The sequence below is a fragment of the Cyprinus carpio genome, chromosome A20 (genome assembly GCF_018340385.1).
Source record: "Cyprinus carpio isolate SPL01 chromosome A20, ASM1834038v1, whole genome shotgun sequence".
Lineage (NCBI taxonomy): Eukaryota > Metazoa > Chordata > Actinopteri > Cypriniformes > Cyprinidae > Cyprinus > Cyprinus carpio.
Window position 1 is genome coordinate 14,473,196 of NC_056591.1, and position 7,625 is coordinate 14,480,820.

Sequence of the window (7,625 nt, forward strand, 5' to 3'; positions counted from 1 at the left end):
TATCTTGTCCATTTACAAGTATTTTATGAAACTGTATGTGCCAAACTTGACCAGTTGAGGGCGCTACAAAAGCAGAGATTGTTGAGCAGATATTCTAAATCACACGCCTGCCGTGTGTGCGTAGAGTCAAAAAAACTACTGCTTTTCAGAAGACGTGCATATTCACCTAAAATGCATAAAATATGAGTGATTGGTTTGGTATCTGTCTGACAGAGAAATACCACACGGAAATAGGCCTATACATTGAAGAATTTTTAACAAGGTTATATACAGTCCTATATTTACACAAGCAGAGCTAACCTGTTTACAGTCGCTGCACTGAATTTATGAGCTCGAGGAAGTTTAGCGTAAATAGGGTGTTTGAATTTGGCAGGACATTCATCTGAATGTATAAGCTTAATGTAAGTGTGTGCATGAGTAATGAGCTAAGCATTAAAAAGGAAATAGGCTCATTTCCACAATGTGGATAAAAGGGCTGGCAGAGGAAACTACGTGTGTGTGAGAAAAAATGCACTGGGGTCAATTTTAACGGGCTTTTGATCCTCTTGGAAAGGGTGGATGAAAGCCATCCTGAAGGGCCTACTGCAGAGAAAGAGAAGAGGAGGGATCACCATTCAGCTCTGTCTTACTGCTTTAACAAACTCTCTTCTTTATTTCAAGCTCTCTTATTATGTAACTACTGTTGTTATATATAACTATATTATATACATCTATATTATATATAGCAATAATAATTTATTGCAATAATAAATATTATTCTCTAAATAATCTAAATTAGAATCTAAACATAAACTGTTTATAATCTAAACTATATAATCTAAGATATTGTCTACATGGCATAATATATTACTGAAAAAACATGTTTTTGTATTTGTATAGGCTATTGATATGGTTAGCAAAGCATTTGCTAAATATTTCTTTACCTGCTACATTGTCTGTCCATGTGGCACTGTTTCTCTCTCTCTCTCTTTTCTCTCTCTCTGTCAGACTTATCTCCACCTACTTTGTGTAAATCACTTAGTATTTTAATGCCAATATAAACCTGATTGATGTGTCAACCCACTCATACCTCTCTCACCTTCTGCATATTCACTTGAGCAGAGACAACATCTGAACTCTGATTGACCTGCAGGCTGTCACATCACAACATGCACAACACACTGAAAAGCCAATCACGTAAAAGACACTCCACTGGCCGTTCATACAGTACATACAGAGGATGGAAATTACATCACTCTCTAGGCCCGCTGTAATATCAAAGAGGCCTGTGGTGCAGGTTATGAGAACATATGGCAGGACATGGAAATGCTTATGACACATTGTTCTCCAACTTTATGTGTGTGACCTGAGGGAGAACAGATAGGAACACTACTGAGAGGAGTTGGTGACAGCGGGATAAATGGCTGGATGCAAATCAAGGCAAATGTAAAATGTAAAAACAAATGTGATGTTGGTTATGTTGAGATCAATTAGTAAAACTTTTATGCTGAATTTTCTAAACATACTTCAAACCCTGTTTATCACAACAAAACCCTGCTTTATATCAAGTAAAATAAGGAGGTAAAAATTTGAAAAAAATCTAAAAGTTTATATAATTTAAAATTTGTCCATTTGAACAAATGGGTCCTATTGCACCTTACAAAATACGTATTAATGCAAGATGGTCAGGGTTTATAAATGTGGTGTATGTTTATGCTGAACAGGGTGTATATATGTGTGTATGTGTGTGTTTAGAGTTTTGCCAGTGGGATGTAATATAAAGGACAATGAGGGACTATGTAAATTGAAAATCAATCTTCTCCATTGCTGTAATTACCTTTAACAGGAAATTAAACAGTAGAAATTTGCAGTACGTTTCATAAACACAGTAAGCACATGATTTTTGGAGTAACGGTGTTCCAGGTATACATTAGTCACAGTAATGATTACCAAAGAATACCTAAACCATAACTCACACAAACACATGCTTACATGCCTGTCTAAATGAGGACATACCATAGACTTCAATGGTTTCATATAATGCAAACGATAATTACAGATTAATCCAAACCCCACCCACAAAAGAAAACGCTTAGCATTTTTACAATTTATTTTATTTTAATACTTATTTTAGCATTAGCATTTTAAAATAAAATAGAAATAAAGTAAAATATAAACGAGACAATGACTCTGCAGTTTATTTTTTATTTTGCAGCCTTTAATATATATAATAAATACTATTACAAACGTATTGCTCTTTGTTTATTAACACATTAAATATAGTTAACAAATGAAACCTTATTGTAAAGTTTTACCATATGTGTGTATACATACATGGATGGATGGATGGATAGCTAGCTAGCTAGATAGATAGAAAATGAAATATAACTAATAATAAAGAGAATAGACAATGAATTTTAATAATAACAATAATAATCATCATAACTATGTATAAAAATACAGAGAAAAGGCAAAAGACAGAATTTGACTGTGCAAATGTGAACAGTGCATCATAAAGTAAATGCCATTTAAAAGATTTTGAGAAATCTTACACAGATATATTGGTGTATGATAGCTAATATAGTTGTGTGCAAATACTACTACCATCAAATTATACAGTGGGTATTCAAAGAATCACCCACTTTAAAATAATCACATTTTGTTGTTTTGCAGCCGGAAATGAAGATGGTTTTTGTTTTATCCAGTTGTATTTACTCTGTGCAACTTATAACATCCAAGTGAAAGATATAACACCAACATGTCAGAAATAAAAAACAGAATCACTAAAATGGAAAAAGGATCACCCCCTTTTTGTATTTTTTTGTTGAACCACCTTTCGCCTTAATTACAGTCTTTAGTCTTTTTGAATTTGTCTCTACTAACTTTGCACATCTAGACTTTGCAATATTTGCTCACTCTTCTTTGCAGAACTGCTCAAGTTCAGTTAAATTTGATGACAGTTTGTGGACTGCAGTCTTCAAGTCATTCCACAGATTTTCAATGGGGTTCAAGTCTGGGCTCTGACTAGTCCATTCAAGGACATTCAGCTTTTTCTACTTCAACCACTGTGTGGTCAGTTTTGTTGTTTCTGGCAGAGGGCAGCAGATTTTACTCAAGAAATTGACGGTATTTTTCCCCATCCATTTTTCCTTTTATCCTGACAAGTGCTCCAGTCTCTGCTGCAGAGAAACACCCCATAATAGGACATTATCACCTCCATGCTTAGGAATGCTATAGGAATGCTGTTATTTGGATGGTGAGCTGTATTGGATTTCCGCCAGACAAACTGTTTGGGGTTGAGGTCAAATAATTCAATTTTAGTCTCATCTGCCTCAGAATCTTCAAGGTGTGTTTTGGCAAAGCTCAGTCAATACTTCATGTGGCCTTTCTTGAGGATTTTCTTTTTATGCAACCACATTTGTGGAGAATTTGTGATATTGTTGTCACATGCACACAATGATCACTTTTTGTCATAAATTCCTGCAACTGCTTCAGAGTTGCTGTAGGTCTCTTGGTCACTTCTCTGAGCAGTTTCCTCGTGGCTCTTTCATCCAGTTTGGTGCGACATCCTGATCCAGGGAGGGTGTGTGTTGTACCAAATACCTTCCACTTCTTAATAATAGACTTCACTGTGCTTCTAGGCATTGATAAACCCTTTCGTTTCCATCTCCTGACTTGTGCCTGTCCACAACTTTATCCTGGAGATCTTTTGACAATGCCTTGCCACCCATAGTTGATTCTTTGCTTCAGTTGCATTACCAAGGACTGAAATGCTTCAGGAAAGCTCTTTTTATGCTGACCTCATAAAAAAATGACCACAGCTGATCACTGTTGAAAGTCAAATGGCTTTGTGTGCCATTGAGACAGTGATTAGCTCCGCATGATTAAGTTTACAGGTCATTTTTAGGAGTGAAATTTCACTTAGATGTTATAAGTTGCACTGAGTAAATACTGCTGGATAAAACAAAAACCTTGTCCATCTTCATTTCAGACTGCAAAGCAACAGTTTTTTTTTTTCTATAACCACTGTACATGTTTAGATTTTTAGAGGATATGAGTCTTTTTTTCTTTTCTTTTTTTGTCTTTGGAAATCCTTGTTTTCATCTGTTATTCTAGCGCTGCTTTCGTATCTGTGTTTATATGGTAATGTGTGTGTGTTTGTGTGTGGTCTGGTTGCTCTCCTACTATAAGTTTGTTTACAAAAGTTCACATAGATGGCTGTACAGAGCCTGCGGCCCACATTCCAACACTGTGTGTCATACACGCAACACAGCCTCTCGCTCTCCGTCTCTTAAATGCAGTTTAATTCACTCCCTCAGAATGCACGTCAGTTCAATTCAGTGCCACTCATTTCAAGTCTCTTCCACTTCAAAGACAGCATGATCAGCTGCAACATAACAAACATCTCTAGTCTTATTCAAACTAAAATTATTCAGGGATTTATGAAATTCTTTTTGCTTTTTCTCACCCCATTCATTCTATCTCTTATTCAACTTTCCCTCTCTCTTTTTTCCAACGTCTTGTTGATAATTAGTGAGTGTGAGCAGCTAGCATGTCCTAAAATGAGTTGTTACTCATGAAACGCACATTTGAATGCAGAGATAAGATGTCTCTAACTGATGTAAAGCTCCCACCCATTGTTAGGGGTGTTTGTGTCTCATTCCAACTCTGTCCTGGATTAACTGTCAAGCTGAACTTCAGGATTTAAATTACATGTCTGTTGTTCCCCGTGAGTGCATGTACATTTTTTTCCATTTATATAACATTACTGTTTCTTCAGGCAGTGCTTTACAAATATTTTTTATTATCTATTACTTCTGCAGTCTGTGCCATCTGTGTATTTTGTATATATATGAAAATATGTATACTAAATATATTATATTATATTATATTATATTATATTATATTATATTATATTATATTATATTATATTATATTATATTATATTATATTATATTATATTATCCTTTTGCACTTTTCAAAAAGTGGTTTTTGCATGTCAGATAAGGACAATTTCTGGTTCCCCAAAGAACATTTATCCTCTATAAAAAAAAACTTTTGTACAATGGAAAGTTTCCATTGATTTTAACGATTCTTCATTGAACTACAGATGCCAATAAAGAACCTTTATTTTTAAGAGTGTAATACCACACTGATAATTAATAGCAGTGATTGTGGTTAAAAAAAATCAAAATACCCAAAGTAGAACCCATTTAAGGTGTTTACAAAATGCTCAGTATTTGTGTGTATATATTTATCAACATTTTGCACCTTCTGTGGAAAATAATTTTAAAAAAACGAGAGAAAAAAAATCAATCTCTCGCACCTTTTTAAAACAATTTAGCTTATGAAGATATATTTTTCATTATTATTAACATTATATTACTACTAATAAAAATAAAACTAATATTTAACATTTTTCACTTTTCTTGACATATAACAAGACCTTAATTTCAAATTGTAATATTAACTTCCAACCACATATGGTAATGCATATCAAATGACAAACACGCATCATTTGCATGCAGTATATAATTTCTTTTGTGCTTTTTATAAGACACCAGCGTATACAAGGAAAGTAGTGGATTATGCAGCAGTTCAACCTAATCCTGAAAAATGTGTGTTCGAGAAAAGGATCGAGAAAGTGAGAGAGAAAGAGAGTGAGGGGGGAGAGTGAACATGTGTGTGTGTTCCGGCTGCTCCGCAGAGTCACCTGCCTTCAGGATTACACAGTAAGTTATTACCTAAACAGGAGCCGATGCCAGATACACAAAAAGAAATAGATGTAGCGACAATAAACTTCCTGTAAATGCTCATTTCTTCATGTAAGCACAAACATACACATTAGGCCATCCTGCCACCCAGTTCCATAAACATGCACTCACCAAATCAAACTGCACCAGACAACACAATTTTTTATTTTTATTTATTTAAACTTTTAAAAATTTTCAATTTTTGTATTTTTTATTTGTTTTCTGTTTTATGTTTTTGTGTTTTTTTGATTTTTGATTGTTTTTGTGGTTTTTGGTGATTTGTCAGTTAGGAGCTAGAATAGTAAGAATGATGTTGCTGTGTCATAATTAGTACATTATGTTATGTAATTAGTACATTATGATGTTGAAACCTCCATCCATCAATCACAGTCTCCCCGCCATCTAAAATCATAACTAAAGTACTATGAGTCCAGTGGGGCAGTGATTGAGGATAAAGCACTGCTGGCACTGTTGTGATGGGCAAAATGGTCATTACTTATGAATGAACAAATGGATTTATTATCTTAAATGTACACATTTTTTGTGAAAAAATCATGGATGCTCTCTATGTATTCAGCCGTTTTTACCTGCTACAAACGATTACAGTTGGAGGAGGTCCAATTCAGCCTGAACTAAACAGAAACACTCTGGAGTTAAGACGGGGTGTCAAACTAAATTACTTTAGGGCCGGAGCCCTGCAGAGTTTTGTTCCAATCCTGCTCAAACACACATAACATGTAGTTTTCAAATGAACCTGAGGGGCGTAATTAGTTGGATCAGGTGTGTTTAATTAGGGTTGAATCTAAACTCTGCAGGGCTCCGGCCCTCCAGGAATTGAGTTTGACGCCCATGAGTTAAGAGATCAGTCTGGTTGAAGGTGAAAAAGGCCATTCATAACCTTTGGGTTTAGATAGAAGTGTGACCTTTAGAATGTAGAACAGGTTAATGTGGCTGTGTTTACAGCGGTGGAAATATTAAGTGCACAATTAATCAACTATTAAAATGATTAATCTGACAAAAGTGCACTGAAGAAGAGAAATTACTCAAAAACACACCCACTGTCAGTCATGTGAATGTCTGCGAAGTGAAAGCCAAATAAAACTGAAGTAACGTTTAACCTAGAAGGCTTTAAAATGACTTTAAAGAATGATTTTTTAAAGAAGATGGTTTATTTTTAAGAACAGGTTTATTTGTCAGTCCTTTGGTAATAAATATATAAATCATGCATAGAAATCAAAATCAATTCAACACCCATATCCTTATCTCTCATTACCCTAATCAGCATGTTTACATAACTTTACGAGCGCACTGCTATACTCTTTGTGTTTATCTTTCCCTCTGATTAGCTGCATTTATACAGGACTTCGAATAATAATGACTGACTTCATGCTGAAGCTTTATGCACTGAAAATGAATGACAGCCAGTGGCCAGCTGACTGATAATAAAACCAGCCAGGGCTTGTGTCTGTCAGGCCATGTTTGAGTAGTGATGTGTGCGTATGGCGTATGTGTCTATTTCAGGAAAGCTTTGTGTATTAGAGACCTATTTTTCACAATCGTTCAATAATCTTCATGATTCATGTTCCTCATTGGCCTTGAACTTACATACACAACTTACACACACACACACACACACACCCGCACGCCCGCACACACACTACAAAGCTGTAACAAAAATGTTATACAGTAAAATTCACCAATATATTTGTTTTTATTTCATATAATTTATTTTATTTCATATTTATTTATTTTTTAATAAATAATGGCAAACTATACTTGCAACAACCGAAAACATACATTCATACATAAATACCTGCCATCACTGCTTTGAAGCATGGTAGTGGATGAAGTATTAAAATAAACAATGATAATCATAATCACAAATATTCAGAC